This window comes from Achroia grisella, unplaced genomic scaffold (genome assembly GCF_030625045.1).
Source record: "Achroia grisella isolate CSIRO2021 unplaced genomic scaffold, CSIRO_AGI_Agris_v1 utg592, whole genome shotgun sequence".
NCBI classification, from domain to species: Eukaryota; Metazoa; Arthropoda; class Insecta; order Lepidoptera; family Pyralidae; genus Achroia; species Achroia grisella.
In genome coordinates this window covers 1,193,952-1,217,558 of record NW_026712955.1, presented here as the reverse complement: position 1 = coordinate 1,217,558, position 23,607 = coordinate 1,193,952, and positions in this window count along the sequence as shown.

Genomic DNA, 23,607 nt, shown 5'->3' with positions numbered 1-23,607 from the left:
ATGAGGGATCGTTTTCTGGATTTCAAGTTTTTTATGAACGTAAAAATTGTTTTTATATATATAATAAGAATGCAACTGATCGTTGTCTTTATATATTGACTAACTGCGTCCGCTTGGAATTTAACTTTATTTTTCTAAAATAGAAGTAGCCTAAGTTACTCCTTATTACATCTGCTACCTGCCAAAAAAAGTCCCGTCAAAAACGGAACAAACAGCCAGACAGTCAGACAAAAATTGTAAAAAATGTTAGTTTGGTGTATCTATCGTATTTTCATATGCATGTAGTTCAACACGGTTATTTCAATATTACAAACAGACACTCCAATTTTATTTATATGTATAGATATACTAATGTTATGCTGTAACTTTTCACCACCTTTTCTGAGATCATTGAACTGTATTCGATTGTAGCGCATAATCGTAGTATTCTAGATTTCGTAGCATTGCTACGTGCTACGTGGCTACGGGGCTACGAGACTAAGTTGTAATTTATTTTACGATTGTTCGTCATTATATAGTATAAAACAAAGTTACCATCGCTGTCTGTCCGTCCCTATGTATGCTTAAATCTTAAACTACACAACGGATTTTGAAGCGGTTTTCTTTAATAGATAGAGTGATTCTAAAGGAAGGTTTATATATAAAATATATGTACACCCGGGCGAAGCTAGGGCGAGTAGCTAGTAAACAATTTTTAATTTACTTATATCATCAATTGCGATGATGAATATGACATCATATTAGCATATATGTATGATATATAGCAGAAAATAATTTATTCAAATAAACTTAATTTAAGCATTTTCATATTGTCATAACAATTTTTTTTATGTACCGCTCGTTCGGAAAGCTGTCTCATCACAAGAAGAACGAGCAAGAAACTTATGTGTTGCTCTTTTAAATAATCCTTGTAAGTTTACATTTACAAGTCGAAACGTGTGAATACAAACTACCAACAAGCACTAATATATTAGGGTCAAATATAAATACACAATAAGATTAAATCAGTCGTAGTGATATGAGCAGACCAGTCCCTACAAGCAGCACTCGTTCACGAGTATGACGGATGAGCCAGCCATCACTGCGCTCGATCATATTTTTATGAGCCCAATAATTGTGCGCCTTACCTCTGATACTGCAAGTAAAACGTGAAACAATAGCTTTATAAATTGATATGTTATTATAGGTATAATATCTATTTATGAAAGGGTAGCGGTTCCCCAAAAATAAACATTCTAATACACACCATCCAAAGCCAAAAATTAGCACAATTCAAACACCTTGTCCTAAACAAATATTGGTAAAACAACATTGTTTTCATATTCTTCAGCACTTTTAAGGGAATTGAAAGAACCAAAGAAATATTTGCGGTTTTAGCTAAAAAATATTTTATCATTCAATTACCATATATATACATATAAATAAAATTGGAGTGTCTGTTTGTAATATTGTAATGACCGTTTTTCATAATATTGCGGGTAAATGATACGATGTTGTTGGTCGAGACGATGTATATTACAGATGATAATAAACTGACAATATGTACATAGAAATAATTATCTCATATACTAAATAACAATAGGAAAATGTAAGGTGGGGTGACACAGTTTAGACACAGCAGTGCTTAGTAGACAATATTGAATTTGTCTTACTAGACATTATTAAATGCAATTATTATTTTGATGTATAACTGTGTCCCACATACTACATGCATATGAATATAAATACGGTGCATACATCAAAATAATATTTATTACATTTTTTATCTGTCTGTCTATCTGTTTGTTCAGGCTAATCTCTGAAATGATTGGACCGATTGTGACGGGACTTTTTTGGCAGGTAGCTGATTTAATAAGGAGTAACGTAGGCTACTTTTATTTTAGAAAAATAAAGTTTTAATTCCACGCGTTTAAATTTAAGTTTATATGAATGAAGAATTTTCTATTCTATTCTATTCTATTTTACATAATATACATAGGAAACTCCCAGACCAATACCAGCTGTTTGTTTCATAACTTATAATATAACAATAATAATTTCATGACAATTCACACAGCGCCATCTAGACCCAAGCTAACTAAAGCTTGATTCTGTGTACTAGATAACTGATATAAATACACAGATATTTTTTTTCGTAAATACTTATTATACATGTTTCAGGCGTCCATAGGCTACCATAACAATTTATCATCAGATAGGCCGTATACTTAATAGTATAAAAAAATACATAAAAACACCCAGACCGATACAACCAATCATACTCATGAATACAAATATTTGCTCAAAATCAAAATCCGTTTAGTAGTTTTTGCGTGAAAGAGTAACAAACATCTATATTCACAAACTATCGCGTTTATAATATTAACTGGCTAAAAAGTCTATAATAAACCTCGATAAGATCAATCAAGTCTATAATATCAATGATAGATAATTGATTTATTGCCAATAATATAATTTACAATACGACACAAAATAAGAAATAAATAAAATATAAATGAATATCTATCTAAATAAATGTCATATTATTAAAAATACTTGTCACTATACCATTTTAATTATCTTAAAACGGTCACAGTCATTTTAGACGGCAAGCCATAAGACAAATGAGTCTAGCTGCATTATGAGGGAAACTAGAGCCCTCGCAGCGGACGTAAGATTAAGACATTAATTAACCTAAGTGAGAGAAACGAATGAATAGCGAAAACGAGGTAATTATTACAAACGCAATATAGTTGAGGAAAACATTGCCACGGAAACTGTCTAACACGATTATTATCTTTGTGGAAAAAAATATACTCGGCAAATATGCTGCGGATATTCCAGGGCGGAGGTAGTTGTGCTTAAATCGACTAAACCTCAAGGTATTACTTGTAAAGGTATAGATACGTCTCAGCAGAGAGACGAGTTTAGTTAATTAACATTCATAATTTAATCTAATTATTATTAGATATTATTATATTGTTCAATTTTTATGTTTAGTTTTAATTATTTATGACATTTATTAAACTAGCTTTTGCCCGCGGGTTCGCTCGCGTCACCCCTTAGCGGTGGAAGTTATTAAAATCCTTTCTTAAGGGATGTCTACGTCATAGTAGCTTTATGCAAAGTTTCAGCCCGATCGGTTTAATATTGACAAAGTTTCATACAAACTTTCATCCCCTATTTCATCCACCAATTTACAAAGAATTAATCAAAATGTTTAAAGCGGATGCCTATATATAATAAATATGACATTTAAATTTCAAATATCCGTCCATGGTTTGAGCTGTGCGTTGATAGATCACTATGTCAGTCACCTTTGAGTTATATATATGTAGATTAATTATGCCCTTGGGGATAGAATTAATCAAAATCCTTTCTTAGCGGATGCCTACGTCATAACATCTACCTGCATGCCAAATTTCAGCCCGATCCGTCCAGTGGTTTGAGCTGTGCGTTGATAGATCACTATGTCAGTCACCTTTGAGTTATATATATTTAGATTAATTATTCCCTTGGGGATAGAATTAATCAAAATCCTTTCTTAGCGGATGCCTACGTCATAACATCTACCTGCATGCCAAATTTCAGCCCGATCCGTCCAGTGGTTTGAGCTGTGCGTTGATAGATCACTATGTCAGTCACCTTTGAGTTATATATATGTAGATTAATTATGCCCTTGGGGATAGAATTAATCAAAATCCTTTTTTAGCGGATACCTACGTAATAATATCTACCTGCATGCCAAATTTCAGCCCGATCCGTCCAGTGGTTTGGGCGGTGCGTTGATAGATCACGTTGTCAGTCACCTTTGAGTTATATATATGTAGATTATTAAAAAAAACAAGAAAACACTTCCTTTGCCACGCTGTATTGGGTTGACTGGAAGAGATTTAAAATGTATGGTTTGTCATACAGCTAAGTCTCTCTATTTAGGTAAAATAATAACTAAATCTAAAGATAAAATAAAAGCCACTTGGAAAGTAATAAATAGCGAAACTGGAAAAGTTAATTTTCAAAATAGTAATATATATTTTTAAATATTAATAACAAATTGGTATTTTCCGACACAGAGGTCGCGGATACATTCGAATCTTATTTCAAAATATTCCATTAATTACGACACAGGCTCTAAAATCTTCCCATGTCTGCTACAAAACTTTACTAACAGACAATGTTAGCAAGTCATCAGCTGTATTTAAGAGTAACATACATCATCATTAGAAATAATGAAAATATTCAAACAGCTTAATAATAAAAAAACAGAGGATCTATGGGGTATATCTGTTAAAATATCAATGATAGTATAATGGAAATTATTGCGCCCTCTCTAATTTTTATTTTCAATAAATGTATAGATGAAGGTAAATTTCCTAACATAATGAAAATTAGTAAAATCATACCGCTTTTTAAATCTGGAGATAGGAATGACCCAATAAATTATAGACCTATATCTATACTCCCAGCACGCAGTAAAATTTTTGAAAAAATAATCCTTATGCAGCTTGTCAGTTATTTCAATTTAAATAATTTAATCCACAATAGTCAATTCGGTTTTTCCAAAGGTCGTTCAACTACAGACGCAGGTGCAGAGTTGCTTAGACACGTATTTGCTGCATGGGAAACTAAAATGGATGGGATAGGTGTTTTTTGTGACCTTTCTAAGGCTTTTGATTGCGTTGATCATAATACATTGCTAAAAAAACTTGCTTTTTATGGCGTCAAAGACAATGCTTTAAATTTAATAAAATCTTATCTATCTGATAGAATACAGAAAGTGAAGGTTAGCAACGCTACGTCTGACGGGTCACTTGTGCAAATGGGTGTACCTCAAGGATCTATTCTCGGTCCATTTTTATTCCTAGTTTACATTAATGATCTCCCATATGCCATGCAGGATAGATGCGGCATAGTATTATTTGCAGACGATACTTCATTGATTTTTAAAGTTAATAGAATGACTAATAATTATGACGATGTAAATAGTGCTTTTGGCGTCTCCTGCACTGGTTTACAACTAACAATCTTATGTTAAACGCTAAAAAAACAAAATGTGTTAATTTCTCTCTGTCTAAAAGTTTTAATACTAATTGCAATATTAAATTAAATGACGAATCTCTGGAATTTATAGAATCTACTGTCTTTCTAGGAATCACACTAGATAATAAAACACAATGGGGTGCACAAATTCAAAGCCTTGCAGCGAAACTAAGTTCAGCAGCTTTTGCCGTGCGTAAGGTTAGACAGTACACTGATACTGATACTGCTAGATTAGTCTATTTTAGTTATTATATAGTTTACTCTCTTATGGAATATTACTATGGGGAAAGCGGCAGATATTAAAAATATATTCATATTACAAAAACGTGCCGTTCGAGCGATCTACTGTATGAAGAGTCGTGACTCATTAAGAGAGAAATTCAAAGAGGCAAATATTCTCACCGTTGCTTCTCTATTTATATATTCAAATATCCTATATGTTCATAAAAATCTTGACTTATTTCCAAAAAACAGCAATATTCATAATATTAATACAAGATTTAAAGACAAACTTGCTGTCCCCAAGTATCGTTTAGAAAAAGTTAATAGGTCTTTTATGGGAATAGGTATAAAAATTTACAATAAGATATTGGTATCTATATGATATGTTGGAATTACCCTTAAATAAATTCAAAACATCTGTTAAATCATATTTACTGAGCAAAGCCTATTACTCACTAAACGATTACTTGAATGACGAGTGTGCATGGCAATAGTTGTTCATGCACTGAATTTTCATATAATGTTAGACATAGACACCTATATAAATATACATTGTAAATAAACTGGCTTTAAAAAAAAACCTAATTCAATTGAGTTTCTTGCCAGTTCTTCTCAATTGATCTATATACCGAACTGGACGGTATATAAAAATAAAATTATAATGTAAAAATTTGACGTTCATAAGCGGCTAAAATGTCCTACATGAATAAATGATTTTTGAATTTGAATTTGAATTTGATCTCTTTTAGAGATAAGTCCTCCTTTGTTGACATTAGTTCTAATTAATATATCTAAATATGTATTTAAGTGCAATAAAGAATATTTAAAATCCATTGAATAGTTATTGCGTGAAATTGAATTAATAAACATCCATCCACACTTACAAACTTCCGCGTTTAAAATATTACTAAGATTGCTTAGTTTCTGTGAAACAAATTTAATGTTTCTGTAATTTTACTGGAATAAAAATCAAAATAAAGAAAGAAACAGGAAAAGAGATTCGTGGAGTGAATGAATGAATTTATTTACAGGTTATTACAGATTTTCTTGAGTACGCTTTGAGAGAAGCCTTAAGATTAGTACAAGGAATTATCGTCTCATTTTTGTTATTTATTTAAGAAATTTTATTGAAATATTCTTTATAAAGGTACATTTGATAAGATGTATAATAGATACGGTATCTAAACATTTATGCTACTCCATATCAATATCATAGATTCAGAAGTGTGTTTAATTGTTTGTTTATCACGTTTAAATGGTACAACAAGCTTTGACGTGAAATTATATTGTACCACGAGGATTATTATATACTTTTTTTATAAATATATAGATAGATAAATTCTTTATTTGACCACTTTCAGATACTATATATACTACTTAGCATACATGAGTTACAAAAAAACATTAACTAATTCAAGCTCCAATATTAAGCAGATATAGTCATGACCGCTAGTCAATCTCATCATTATCATTATATAGTATAAAACAAAGTGGCTGTCGCTGTCTGTCCGTCCCTAAATATGCTTAAATTTTTAAAACTACTCAACGGATTTTGAAACAGTTTTTTTAATAGATTGAGTGAAACAAGAGGACGGTTTATATGTATAATACATGTACACCCGTGCGAAGCCGGGGCGAGTAGCCAGTTAATATTATAAACGCGATAGTTTGTGAGTATAGATATTTGTTACTCTTTCACGCAAAAACTACTGAACGGATTTCGATGAAACTTTACATAATAACTTAGATCATAACATCAGAATAACATCATCATCTGCTTCTTCCTTATCCCATTTATTTGTGGTCGGCGTAATATGTTTTTCTCTTCCATTCATCCCTGTTCGCAGTCATCGCGTTATTTACTTCCTTTCTTACCATATCATCTTTCACAGTCCATCCATCTCTTTTTCGGCCTTCCTCTGCCCTTATAACCATCCACATTCATATGTAACACCTTCCTTAAAATATTATCCATCAGATATATATCCTTAAAATACAACATATAGGCTATAAATTTCTATATTTATAGGTGGTAAAACCGCGGGCACTTATTTGTATAAAACAAATTTTGAAATTAAAATATTGCATCATATACCTCGAATAGTAAAGTTCAAGCATAGATTATTACAAAGTCGCTTTTAAAATCCACTAAAACACTACTTAACAAGCAAAATCCGAAATAATATAACCCACTGAAAGCGATCATACAAACAGATTTGCTTACCAAGTATAGTTCTTATTGAACGACAATAGAATACATAGTGGCTTAATCGGATTAGTTTTTCCATATTGTAAGAGCCAAATATGGTTTTACAGCGTCCGACAATCGTTTTATTGATAGTATTGTGCGATTTTCGGCAATAGATTTTCTTTGTAAGCGGTTAGTGAACTGATATATTTTGGATTAGGTTTTTATAGAACTATTGTCGAGGAGTTTCCATGATAGATGTTGTGAGACGCACTTTCAATTTATAATAATATGTACTAGCCAAGCACGGCTATACGAGTTGTCAATTAAACAGAAAAAAGTCATTTTTCAATATTAGAATCTATAATTGTCTCCTTTTGTATAAGTCAATTAAATTAACCACGCCGTCTTAATCATTATCTAAATACTTTTAAAATTATATATATTCTGTTATATTTAACACTTTTGTTTCTGTTAAAACTTTAAAAGAAAAAATAATTTAATAAATTAAAAAGCATAACTTTAAATGCTTGTTTCGTAAAACATGTACATTTTGAATGCTGCAATTTTTATATTTAATCGACGATGTATTATATATATAAACCTTCCTCTTGAATCACTCATTTATTAAAAAAATCAGTTTCAAAATCTGTTTGCGTAGTTTTAAAGATTTAAGCATATATAGGGACGGAGAGATAGCGACAGCGACTTTGTTTTATACTATGTAATGACTACATACCTCTACAAAAAAAACTAATCATACATATAGGGACGGACAGACAGCGACAGCGACTTTGTTTTATACTATGTAATGATCTCGGGATAATTCACACAGCGCCATCTAGTGCTAAACTAAGCAGAGCTTGTGTTATGGGTACTAGACAACTGATAGATATACTCAGATATTTTATGTGTAAATACATACATAATATACATAGAAAACACAAAGACCGCTACAAACAAACATACTCATGTATACAAATGTTTACCGTGCGCGGAATCGAAACCACTCACAGCCGGTCAACCTGTGTTATATGCATGTAAAAAATAATTTATACCAATTCAAAATATATTTATTAATGTAGGAGACATTTTAGCATTTTATAAATTCATCATTCATACAATTAAAATAAAATATTTTTTCTAAAATAAAAGTAGCCTAAGTTACTCCTTATTACATCAGCTACCCGCCAATAAAAGTGCCGTCAAAATCGGTCCAGCCATTTCAGAGATTGTCCGGAACATACAGACAGATAGACAAAAATTGTAAAGAATGTTATTTTGGTGTATGTACCGTATTTATATTCATATGCAAGTAGTAAAAACGGTTATTTCAATATTACAAACAGACACTCCAATTTCATTCATATGTATAGATTACAGGTTAGTTAGTAATTAGTGATAATTTTTTTTTAATTGTAGAAAATCTATAGGTCATCTCCTGGCTTAACTTTTAATCCTAAAGTAAGTCGGAATCGGTACATTTTATGTATGTATGTATAGATTACTAGCAGATCCGGCCACGTGTTGGTGTTAAGGTTCTTGAATAAAATTATACTGCGACTATAAATTGAGATGTAAGCTATTCTATCTTTCAAGCTGGATCAAATTGCACACAATGTGCAAATTAAATTTACAATCGGTTTAGTAGTTTAGGAGCCCATCGCATGTATGTGAGTCTATAAATTCAAATCCAAAATTCATCTATTAATGTAGAAGATTTTAACCGCTTATGAACCTCAATGACAATCGTCGCTTCTCAATACATCTATGAAAATATTATGCATGCCAGGAAAAACATTAACAGTTTTAAAAAAGTAGGTGATTACACTAATAAAAGCTTACGTAATGTCAACAAACTAGTTTTACCTAAGTGCCGTTTGACGAAAGTCAGTAATTCGTTTTATGGAAATTGCGTAAGGTTTTAAAACAAACTCCTAGATCTATAGTCAATTTGCCAGAAAAAAAATTCAAATGTGTCATAAAATATTTTCTTTGTAAAAAAGCTTATTATAAAATTGAAGAATTTATAAATGATAATAATGTTTTTGTAGAAAATATCTAACTTAAAATTCATAGCGCTGACAATGTTATCTGATTGAACAGAGATTAAGTGCGTAGCGGTTTCTATGTTGATTGTCGCATGCCTAATTCTTGTTGTTAATTACATATAAGTAAATCAATATTTATGTAAAAGAGCAACACGCAAGTTTCTTATCTTTCTTCTTGTAATGAGTCAGCTTTACGAATAAGCGATAGAATAAAAAAAATGTATATGACTATTCAGAAGTGCTTATATTAAGTTTATTTGAATAAAGATTATTTATATTTCTTAAATTTTTTATATTATAATTTTTCGCCTACCGTCCAGTTATAGATCCAATTGAGAGAGAACTGGCAAGAAACTCAATTGTATTTCTTTTTTTTTAACAGCCAGTTTATTTACAATGTATATTTATATAGGTGTCTATGTCATTAAATGAAAATCCCGTGCATGAACAACTATTGCCACGCTCGTCGTTCAAGTAATATGATGTAATAGGGTCAGAGAAATATGCAAACGTCTACAGAGATCAAGGTCCATGCAAAGATGTCATTAGCGAAGAAAAATATTTTGACTACCCATGGCAATGACCGTATACGCTGCAATTGACCGCACCGCACCACGTGCGAGACGAAACGAGAACTTCCTGCGGCGGTCTCTTTCCCACACCCCATTTTCACCATAACACATATTGTCCACCTTTTCCAACGGGAAAATTGTAAGGGCTGCTTCCGAAGTCGCTTCAGTTTACGTCGCGAGGTCGTATCGTCTACACGTCTGTTCTCTCGCTGGATCTCAGCTTCCGTGCTCTCGTAACTGCGTTTGCTTAGTCTGTGCGTAAATTTTTTTAAACTTTATCCTCATACGTTTCGGTCTTGGATTTGTTTTAAAATAACAAAACTAATTTAAATGCGCTGTTATAAACTAAATTGAGTGATTTAGTTGTGTGTTTTTAATATATTACTAAATTAAAAGATATTGGTGGTGTGATAGTGTGGATGTATTTATACTAAGTTATAACTGAATGGTCTAAGTTGTAATTAAGTGATTAGTGTCCGTGTATTGTTAAAGTGAAGTTGTTAAGTGTAAATTATAAAGTAAGTTGGAAAAAATTTGCTATTTTCCTTTCTGTACGCTATTTTGAATTTCTATTCAGGCCAAAAATTTTTTTTATACTAACACTTATATCATCACGACGTTTAGTCCAGGTGGGGTAGGCAGTGGAGTTGTCAATTGTTCGACTTCTCAATATTTTTTTGGCAATTTTGATCCCAGCGGGGTAAACATATGTTAATCTCTTGGATTAAACTGGTATGATATCGTAGTTTAACAGTTTCCACTGACGGGACGCCAGTGGAAGATGCTAAGATGAGCACGAGGTCAGATCAGTTAGTCCATCGTGACAAATTAATCAAATCAAAATATCTTTATTCATGTAGGTCTATTACAGTCTCTTAAGATATGTCACAAACTACCGTAAACGACATTATTACTATGGGTTCCACATGGTGGGAAGTTGAAGTCCACCTGACTTGGTACATTTCTAGCGATGTAGTCATTAGTCCACATTACTAACAATTCCCTTCTCACAAGTGTGATAGTATCACGGTGGTCATATGATAACGTGATGACCATATTGCTGTTCATGTAGATGACGGTTACCATTTACCATCAGGTGGGTTGTCAACTTTTTTTTATAAACTTACCCCGGATATTAATATTTTCTACTTTCTACAAACCGGTTTTTATACACATATTTATGAACAAACTAACTGAGAGCATACGTACTACAGGATTGTTGATTTTATCTACATTTATTTTTATTTTTCTATCACTATTTTCTATTTTTAATTATTCTACTTATAATTTTTAGCATGTTTCAATTAAGTGCTATATTAAATATTTATATACTCACTATATTGGGCACTCAGTTTGTTTGCATTAAAAAAAATAGATTAAGGAAGAATTCAATTATTAAAGTAACGCAAATCTAACACAGCCTGTAGAAGGGAATGCATTTGGTAACACCCTATATACAGATATGTATGTAAACCATAGAATGTGCGGTATACATAATGTGACCATTTATTCTTCGACTCAACGGGACATCGGTTAAGGTCAATGAACAGATAATCAATGAAAAAAACTCTTTTATAAATTATCTATTGAGAAAAAATTAACTCAAAAGTTACGAATTAAAAAATATGGCCGATAAATATAATTAAATATTTTGAAAGAAAGAAAGAAAAATATTTTATTCAGTGCAATGTAAAAAATATAATATAAACAACAAACGAGAAAAAAAGAGCAAATAAAATGTACATATAATTAAACTTAATTTGCCATAATTAAATTTTGCTTAGTTATATTTATATATTTTACATATTTATCGAACTAACAAATTTGCTTTTTTAAGAAGATTTTAAGTAAGACCAACCAACCAACAGCCAACAACCGGCTCGTCTATTCAAAAATTTCGCACAGTTACCGAAAACGGGACTGTTTTGCGTCCCAGAGTTTATTTCGGGGACACCGGGACTCGTATTTGTAAAAAGGGACTGTCCCGTTCAAAACTAGACGTCTGGTTACATTAGGTATACATGTGTGTGTGTGTGTGTGTCTGTACGCACAACTAACTAACCAAACAGACAGTACTAATGAGCGAGTACGGCTTCGGTGTCGTGTGGCGTGTTGTAATCGAGTCACTTAATGTTATATCGAATTGCAATCGGAACTCGCGATTTTGATTGTAATAAATTCGATATTCGTTTGCGTATAAATGTAAAAAAAACATACCGAGGTAATCGATTAATAAACCATTTTTTTTTATTTTGGGGGTGAACCTTTGGGGTGAACAACCTTTGGGGTTGAAGTCGGGTAGTAAACCGGTTTACTGTTGCGAGTTCGATTCCTCGCACGGTAAACATTTGTATTCATGAGTATGATTGTTTGTAGTGGTCTATGTGTTTTCTAAGTATATTATGTATGTATTCACACATAAAATATCCAAGTATATATATCAGTTGACTAGATGGCGCTGTGTGAATTATACCGAGATCATTACATAGTATAAAACAAAGTCGCTGTCGCTGTCTGTCCATCCCTATATATGCTTAAATCTTTAGTGAATACAAACCCACTGAATATACATATAAAATTTCATCACAATCGATCAAGATTTGAACTCACCACCTTTGGGGTTGAAGTTGGGTAGTAAACCAGTTTACTACCCGACTTCAACCCCAAAAGCACCACTACCACAACTCTCTCATACATAAACAAACAAGTTCCACAAACCTTATAACGTACTTGTAATATAATATTTATGATCCATTAGCTGTGCCCGCGACTTCGTTCGCGTGGTTATCAAAAAGACTGTCGTGATTTCTTTAGATCATTTAAAGAGGAACAATTCTTTCATACACATTTTTTGGGTAACTTGAACCGTTTATGCAGCACACGCATCGGAAGCTCTCAAATGTACATAATTTTCCCCGTTTTTGGAACATTTTTCATTGACGCTTCGCTTATAGAAGCGAAGCGTACTAATACTAATAGTAGTCGTAGCATAAAATAATGTTATATAGCTTAAACCCTTCCTCAAAAAATGGACTATCCAACACGAAAATAATTTTTCAATTCGAACCAGTAGTTCTTGAGATTAGTGCGTTCAAACAAACAAACAAGCAAACTCTTCAGCTTTGTAATATTAGCATAGATTTCTTTTAATTTCAGCCGATGTTCTGAGTAATAAAATAATAAAATCATTCGTTCAACGTAAGCTTATATTAGGATATGCACGCACTGTCCCGACTCGATGTGTAACATCGATTATCTGCACGCATTCGATTAGTGGAGTATCGATTTTGGTTTTGAGGACTTGCCTCGAGTCGACAGTGTGTTGAAGTGTTATCTACATCACTTATTGTAATATTTTTATTACTTACTTGTTATACTGTAATTATTTATATAAAAAAAAACATCTATTAAAAAGAGCAACACACAAGTTTCTTGCTCATTCTTCTTGTGATGAATCTGCATTCCGAATGAATGGTAGAATCAAAATATGACTACTCAAAAGTGCTTATAATGAGTTTATTTGAATAAAGATTATTTCTATTTCTATTTAATTATAGAATAGAGTAGAAAATCATTTATTCAAATAAACTTACATTGTAGCACTTTTGAATAGTCATCACTTTTTTTTAATCTACCGCTCATTCGGAAAGATATCTCATCACAAGAAGAACGAGCAAGAAACTTGGGCGTATAAAATATATATTTTATATATAAAGAAAGTATAATTGATGCTTAACTACCTCCTGATAATGTAAGAGAGCCTGAAACTCAATGACAGTCAGTAATAAACCAGTACTTGTGCATACCAGTTGTTTCAATTACTACCGTGTTACCTTATACATATCAATAATAAATTCCAATCAGATAATAAACACAGCGCCATCTAGTCCCACGGTAAGCAGAGCTTGTGTTATAGGTACTAGACAGCGGCTGTATAGTTTTTTTGTAAATACATACATAATATACAAATTCAATCCATTTTTTAATTCATTTAAGTATTTTTACGATTATGGTATCCGTTTACCATCAGTTAGGTCGTATGCTTGTTTGCCATTGTCGTGGTATAAAAAAACTTCGCGTTTGTAGGCCTGGTTAAATTTAACAATCGGGATTCTTTTAATATTAACTTTAACATTATATTTTTTTTAAATACTAGTCGTACACGTGATGACGTTAAAGGAATTTAACTTTATTTTTCTACAATAAAAGTAGCCTAAGTTACTCCTTATTACATCGGCTACCTGCCAATAAAAGTCCCTTCAAAATCGGTCCAACCATTACAGAGATTAACCGGAACAAACAGACAGACAGACAGACAAAAATTGTAAAAAATGTTAGTTTGGTGTATCTATCGTATTTTCATATGCATGTAGTTCAAAACGGTTATTTCAATATTACAAACAGACACTCCAATTTTATTTATATGTATAGATAAGTTTTGACATCCTCAGTGGTAAAGTGGTTTAGCAAACCGCTTTCAGACGATTGCGGGTTCGATTCCTCGCACGGTACAAACGTTTGTATACATGAGTATAATTGTTTGTGTCGGTCTGGATGTTGTCTACATAGACACACTGATATAAATAATTCGATTTTTTTGTTTTTTGTTTACAAAAAAATCGCAATACTTATATCAGTTGTCTAGTACCCATAACATGCTCTGCTTATTTTGGGACTAGATGGCGTTGTGTTGTCTAGGATTATTATTATTTGCAGGAAAATATCTACTTCCGTGCGAATTGAAGGCGGGTCGCTAGCTTATCGTAAAAAGATATAAAAAATAGATAAATTATCGTTCAGTAAGTACATTTGGAGGCAGTATATCTTGCTGGCGTGGGGGGAAACTTCGACTAGATGTAGGAATTTGTAGCAACGGACAGACAGAGGTTTATGTGGGTAGATAGGCATTTATATATACATATAGAAACATTATTAGTTGATGGGTCAGATAAATTTCTCGAGTTCCAGACATTTTTGTTTTGTAAGCAATTTGATATAAGATCTTACCAAAATAGTGTACAGTAATTTGACGATCTCGGTGGTTTAGTGGTTACACACCGCCTTCTGAGAGTCGCCGATTCGATTCGCATGTTGCAAATATATTGTATTAATGAGTATGATTATTTATATTTAACACACAGCCTTACTTCGAAAGGTCGCCGGTTCGATTTCTCGCATGTTGCAAACATATTTTATTCAGGAGTATGATTTTTTTTTATATGCGTGTTTTCTATGTTTATGTTTATGTGATAAAAAATATATCTTATTTATATCAGTTGTCTGGTACCCATAACACAAGCTCTGTTTACTTTGAGATGTTATGTCAACCATATATATATGTGATAACCGATCAGGCTGAAACTTTGCATGCAAAATTGACAAAGTTTCATACAAACTTTCATCCCTTATTTTATCTCCTTGGGGGTAGAATTAATCAAAATCCTTCCTTAGCGGATGTCTACGTCACAACATCTATCTGCATGCCAAATTTCAGCCCGATACGTCCAGTGGTTTGGGCAGTGCGTTGATAGATCACTACGTCAGTTACCTTTGAGTTATATATATTTAGATTATTATTGTTGTTACATTAAAAACAATTGTTAATTATCAAATAAGTATAACAAATAAAATATGTAGATATTTCTATCAGCTGTCTACTACACATAGCAAGAACTCTAGCTTGGGACTAAAATTGTGATGTGTAAATTGTTCAGGATTATTATTTAGTTAATTAACTTCTAAACTAAAGGTTTCTTATGATCAATTGATTATAAGAAACCTTTTCTAAATCTAATTATATAAATATTAGTTTTTTAATGGATGAATACGGAGTAGTGCTTCCGCCTACGCTAACGGTTTGCGTTGGCGGGGCATTGTGAAAGATAAAGTGATGTCAGTAAGTCCATCAGTCCATCAGTCTTCGCCATATTTATTTTTAAAATTTCGAATGTTCAAATACGCAATGGATTTAAAAAAAAATGTAAATTTATTTTCAAAGACACTGATAAAAGTGAATCTATCTAATCGCAGACTAAAACGCGAAATGCCTCAGGAGCTTATCAAATAAACAGTATATATGTAAAGTAAAGTAGGATATGTGTAATACATACCGAGCCTGTCATGACGATAACCCAACGTACTACTTAATGTTCAATTGTAACAGATTGTAGTACACAACAAAAAAAAATATTCTGACTACGGAAAATATGACTATTCAAAATTACTTACATTCAAGTTCTTTGCAATAAAGAATTTTGTATTCTATTCGTAATGCCGATTTACCAAGATGGTTTTCCGAAGCCCCCGTTGAAGTTGATCTGACATGGTGTATAGACATTGCTACCAATATAGCCTCTTACATTATTAACAACTCCCATAACCCCAATATACATGTTGTTTTAATTTTACTTTGATGGTGTTTTATTCAATTTTTAGAAATGAATCTGCGATCATTGGAATGTGAAACTGTGCCAAACGGGTATCACCGAAATCGTGAAATGAAATAGGTTGCTTTTCCGTTGAAAAGTTCCTGGATTCGATTCCTAAAAATGCGTTATGGATTTTCTGCCAAAAAACAATAATTAAATACCGGTTTAGAATTATTGAATATGACTAAGTATCGAGAACATACAAACAAAATATATTATATAAAAGAATTGCGATCCCTCTAAAATACGTTAAAAATAATATTTCGTCCAACAATCACGTTAAACACCCGTACAATATAAAATGTACACGCAAATAAATGTACCACCTAATTAAGGTCGGGCTACATAAATTGGTCGGTTAAAATGAAAAATGGCGGTCGACCCCGCCGTTAGGTGGGCCTGAAATGGCGAAGGGCACGGCTGTGCTGATTTTATACAATTAATTTGTAATTATTTTTATTTTTCTCATATTCTGTTTTGTTTTAATTATACTATTTTTTTATTTTTTGTTATTGTATTTGTCATCGCAAGAGAAAAAATATTGTGTATTCTGTATACTTCTATAATTGTAGTGTTTGTTTTTTAATTCTATGTGTCTCATTACGTCTTATACAGAGTAGGCTGAAAGATCTCAGGCATTGCTTTCTGTATTTGCATACAATTCTTCAACTACTGGATCATTCATTTTCATAATTTATTACCTATGAATATACTCGTTATATTGTCATTTTTGACTAGACTTTTATTATTGACTATTATAGCGTTAATACCAATTTGGACTGTTCTATCTTATAGATCCCAAAAATTTTGAAATCTGTATTTTTATGTCTAATTATTTATTTGTGTTATTATTTGTATACACTAACTAATTCCTAACTAATTTTTGAGTATTCTAGAGGACAATTTCAGTTAGAAACAATTGTGCAAAACATGATTTTAAATATTTCGTTTCTATTATCTGTAATTGTACTTAACAGTAAAAATATTTAAAGCGTGTTTAATGTAAAATTTAAATTATTTAGATCTATAAACCTAAAATAATAACACAAATTGTATAGAATTTAAAGAAAACGAAATAACAGACTACATTGTGTTGAAAGTCTTCATTAATATAATCGGAAGAGGACGGGACAAAGTTAACAGCCTTGTGGGACGCCTGCATGTTACAGTTGAAATACGTTTGCTCTGTACCACGCTTTGAACGAGCGCGGTAACTTAACAAAAACAGTAGCAACATAACTATCTAGATACGAGTATAGAATTTATTCGCGAACATAACTTTGTTATGTTCGTGTTTCAAAACCAACATTGACTTTGTAGTCAAAATATTATTAGTTATGCCCGCGGTTTCAAATTTATAGGCTATGTATAAATTTTCATCAAAATTTTTGTATGAAAGAGTAGTAAATATCCATTCATCTACAAATTCATCCATCTATCCATCCGTAGTCATAAAATCAGTGGAGTATAATAAAATAAATATGAGATCAGTTCAGTTAGCCCATCGTAACAAATTCGCCAGGAATTTATAATGATGGTAACCAGGGCCAACTGCGTGGAGTCTAACTTGGAATGGTACAGTAATGGGGTCATCAGTCCACAGTACTAAGAATCCCCTTCCAATCTCAACTATAGACGTTTTTGGGAAAGCAATTTTTCTTATGCACGGTACTAGACATTAGGCAACCAATATAAATACATAGAAAACACCCAAATCCACACAAACAACATTGGTACCGTGCGAGGAATCGAACCTTGGAAGTAAGGCAGTGCTAAACCGTAAGGTCACCGAGGCCGTCAAAGGCTATGGTCGCATTGCTCAATATAATAATAATAATAATCTCAGGACAATTCACACAGCGCCATCTAAACCCAAATTAAGCTAGCTAAGGCTTGTCTTATATGTACTAGATATACAAATACATAGAATATTTTTTTTCGTTTGTACATTTTATACATAGAAAACACCCAGATACAAACAATCGTACTCATGAATATAAATTTTTGCACCGTGCGAGGAATCGAATCCGAAACCATCGGAAGTAAGGCAGTGTGCTAAACAGTTAACCACCAAAGCCGTCATAGGGTAAGGTCACGTCGCTCAATATATTGATATAGTAGCTATATGTTATACTTTTATTACAGAACCACATATAAACGGCAATCCAACTACCATAGCTTCGGTCCCGGAATTCACCAGCAAATATCCGTGCCATATTAATAATATCGATTGGGTAACCCCTTCAATCCGTAGATAATGGACGAATTTTTCATAGTCCCAGTTAGGTGCAAATTGGATTCCGGGAATTGTTGTATATCTTCCCATTGAGCAGGAAATAGATTCTATTAGTGATGCTTTGTTACTCGGAATATGTAATTCATTATCCAAGTTAACGAAATTGGGTGAGCGGTAGGCATTTATATATAATAATAATAATAATAATAATACACACACTACACACACACTTCTTGGTTTCGGCCTGTAAGTGTGGAAAAAACTAGCAAAAGCTGAGAGAGTGAGACGATTATTATTATTATTATTATTTCCACACTTACAGACTTAGCTGAAAAAACACAAACAAACATAATAATACACACATTAAATTTATCTTCTTTTTTTATATTTGATGATAATACACCGCCCACATGAATCTCTGTTTGCCCAATGGTTGATTGGAAGAAAATGCTTCAACGTGTTAAGTCCATATGCACCTTTATTTATGTGCATTGAAGTTTTAATAAATGTCATTTTACACAACGCCATCTAGTCCTAAAGTAAGCAGAGCGTGTATTATGGGTACTTGTAGACAACTGAAATAAATACTTAGATAGTTTTTGTTTCTAAATACATACATAATATATATATATAGAAAACATTCAGACAGATGCCAACAAACATACTCATATAATAATATAAATGTTTGTACCCTGCGAGGAGTCGAATCAAAAGTAAAGCGTGTGCAAAACCGTTAAACCACTAATTCTATTTCCAGCGAAATTATGCCAATTTCCAACGAAAATACCAAAAAAATTTAAAAAATTCCGAGAAATATGTCTATTTAAAACTGAATTCTGTCGCTTTTTTATTCATAATCCCGTAAGTTTGGTGTAAATTGAACGTGCTGAGGGTTTCCTAAATCCCTTCTTATATCAAAATTAAAGTTACCAACAATTTATTTTAATTTCTATTAGAATGTTTCATAACAGTCTTCGAAATGAAGAATGTACCTCAGAAGAAAAGGACAAATTAGTTCAATAGTGAAAATAGGTTTAGTATTTAGTATTCGGAGAGGCAATCGTCGAAATATCTATACCTATATATATATAACTTGAAAATGGAGCAAGGTTACTACTTGGTACCCAAGAGAAGGACATAGAAAAAGAGGACAACCAAAAAGAAGATAGTATTATGAAATAGTTAGAACAGCAGGGAAGCTATGGACTTGGATCACTCAAGACAGAACAGAGTGGAAAAGATTAGAGGAGGCCTTTGCTTGGAAGCAAGCAGATGATCACGAACTAGATATTGTAATAAAAAGCAAGAAAAAAGAAAAAAAAACTTAAATAAAAAAGTCTGAATACCGGGCTATAATAATAATAAATTGAATGTTTTTTTTTATACCGCGTAGGTGGCAAAGAAGCATACGGTCCATCTGATGGTAAACGGTTACCGCAGCCTATGGACGCCTGAAACACCAGGGGTGTCACATACGCGTTGCCGACCCTTAAGAAACCTTAATATACCCTTGATGTAAGTGTGATGATGAGTGTAAGTAAAGATACTTGTGTTGGAATACAGAATGCATGAGTATAAGTGAAAATATGCCTGAATGAGATGGTGAATGAATAGTCAAGAGTAAAATATAAAATGACGCGCTGTTATAAGGAATAGAGATTGTGAAATGCGGCATTGGTTGAATTTTCAAATATAAATACAGTCCGGATATGAAGTCTCTAACGTTGTCTGTTCGCATACATAGTTTAAAAGATCTAATTAGACTATGCAACGGATTTGAATGTAGCAATTGATAGAGTGATTCAAGAGGAATTTTTATATCTATAACACACGGGTATTATAATATAGAACAAGCCGAGAAATTAAAAAAATCTTAATGCATTCGTGAGAAGGAATGAGCTGCTATGATGTCCCCCATATCTGAAGTCAAGACCTAACTTTATAAGTTGCAATAGTAATCAACTAAGTCACGATGCTTCAACAGATAATATTCGCATATTCATTTTTCCAATTCAATCTTAATATTGTATCAGATTATAGATTATTATCTCCTGTACGCTCACTAATTCTGAGAAAAATTGATTGGAAAATACTTCCAATTAAGCATTAGCCAGGATATTACCGTAGTCGCTAGCTGGGCGGAAGTGAACGTAATAAACTAGTCCACTGGTATGGAAAATATTACTGGGCCAGGGACTAACCTTCTGCTCATCTAGGTATTTATTATATTTCATCATAATTTTATCCCAACGCTTTACTTTGAGTAGAGATTGAAAATAGATTCCTAGTAATATTTATTTTATTTGTAATAATAATTACTGGTCATTGGGCTCCCTAAAATATGGTCAAACGCAATGACTGGCTCATCCGTCATACTCGTGAACGAGTGCTGTTTGTAGGGACTGGTCTGCTCGCATGTCTAATCCTTGTTAATGTAAATCTAATTAAAACTATATTTATTTAAAAGAGCAACACACAAGTTTCCTGGTCATTCTTCTTGTGATGAGTCTGCATTCCGAATGAGCGGTAGAGTAAAAAAATGTGACTATTCAAAAGTTTTTATATTAAGTTTATTTGAATAAAGGTGATTTCTATTTCTAATCACTACGACTGATTCACTCTTATATAGTTCTCAACCAGTTGATTGTATATTTAATATTTTCGCTATATGAGTATTTAATTGAATTAGTGCTAATTGGTAGTTTGTATTCACACACTTTAACTTAAAAATGTACCAACAAAATTATTTAAAAAGCAACACGCAAGTTTCTTTCTCATTTCTCTTGTGAGTATGATTGTTTGTATCGGTCTGGGTGTTTTCTATGTATGTATTTACGAAAAAATATCTATGTATTTGTATCAGTTGGCTAGTACGCATAACACAAGCTTTAGCTAGCTTAACTTGGGTCTAGATGGCGCTGTGTGAATTGTCCTGAGATTATTATTATTATTTACGCTATTGTAGGATTTTCTCAGCTTTTGCTGTTTTTTTTCCACATTATTATTATATAACATTTGGGAGATGAATATCCTGTAACGAAATGAAAGAAAATGTAATAGAGTTTGTCCATCGGAGTGGAAATAATAACGGGATCACTGCGGTGCTGTGGTTTAACCTGTTCTGAAGTTTTGTTAAATTTAATTTACATTAGTCAAGTGAATTAGTTTGTGAAAAGAATATGTTTTTATTACTAGCTTATACCCGCTGCTTCGTCTGTATTCTATGAGATAATAGATAGTCTACAAGTATGTCCTTCATTATTGTAATCCTTACTAATTGAAATTATGAAATTGTGAAAGTAGGGTAGTATGTTTGTTACGCTTTCTGTAAAAACTACTGAAACGATCACTTATATCTTTTAAATTATGCAATGGATTTTAATGCTGTTTTCAGCAATGGATAGAGTGATTCAAGAGGAAGGTTTATATGTATAATACATGCATATTGTAGTACTGAAAAGCCGAGCATAAATAAATAATGGAAAGCAATATAAGTTGCTATATTTAATACCTAGGTGATCTAGCGGTTTAACACGTCGCTTTACTTCCGATGGTCGCGGGTTCATCGAACATTTTTATACGTTACTGTTTTTAATACCAACATGATAGTTGCCGATTAATTAATATTAGAGACCCAACCAAACTAATATATACATGTACCACCTGTTCACGAGTATGACGTTATTACTTTTAATACCAATACCAACATGATACTTCCTGATTAATCAATATTAAAGACCCAACCAAACTAATCTATACATGTACCACCTGTTCACGAGTATGACGCTATTACTTTTAATACCAATACCAACATGATAGTTACCGATTAATCAATATTAGAGACCTAACCAAACTAATCTATACATGTACCACCTGTTCACGAGTATGACGTTATTACTTTTAATACCAATACCGACATGATATTTCGCGATTAATCAATATTAAAGAGCCACGTATAGTAATACATACGTGTACTACCTGTTCACGAGTATGACGCTATATTTTAATACAAATACCAACACGATAGTTCCCGATAAATCTCATATGCACAGTAACGTCAGATAATTAATGAATGTTTAACAACTTTCTTAGTTATAACTAACAAGTTGGTACACGATCGAAACTAATATCAAGACAGTATCGAGAAAGCTAAGCATATATTGATGACACTACTAGTGTTGGCAAAGTTTGAATACATACCTGACTCTGTACGCAATATATTATATCTAATAATAATAATAATAAGCCTGGATAATACACACAGCGCCATCTAGTTCTAAGTTAGGAGAGCTCTCTCCCACACAATCGCACACTAACAAATGCACTTAACTAATAACTCAAAACGTCATACTCGTGAACAGGTGCTGATTATTGGGGTTGGTCTACTCTAATCACTCTGACTGATTTCCTCTTATTAATTGTTTAACCAGTTGGTTGTATACTTAATATTTTTTCTATTTGAGTATTTAATTGAATTAGTGCTAATTGGTGGTTTGTTTTCACTCACTTAAACTTAAAAATGTAAAGTGTAAAAATGTGAAATGTAAAATTATTTAAAAGAACAACACGCGAGTTTCTTGCTCGTTCTTCTTGTGATGAGACAGCTTTCCGAATGAGCGGTAGATTAAAAAATGTGATGACTATTCAAAAGTGCTTTAATGTAAGTTTATTTGAATAAATGATTTCCTATTCTGATGACAGCCTCGGTGGTCTAGTGGTTTAGTACACCGCTGTACTATCCGATGGTCGTGGGTTCGATTCCTCGCACGGTACAAACATTTGTATTCATGAGTATGATTGTTTGTATCGGTCTTGGTGTTTTCTATGTATAATATGTATTTATTTACAAAAAAAAAAATGTATCCATGTATTTATATCAGTTGTCACCCAT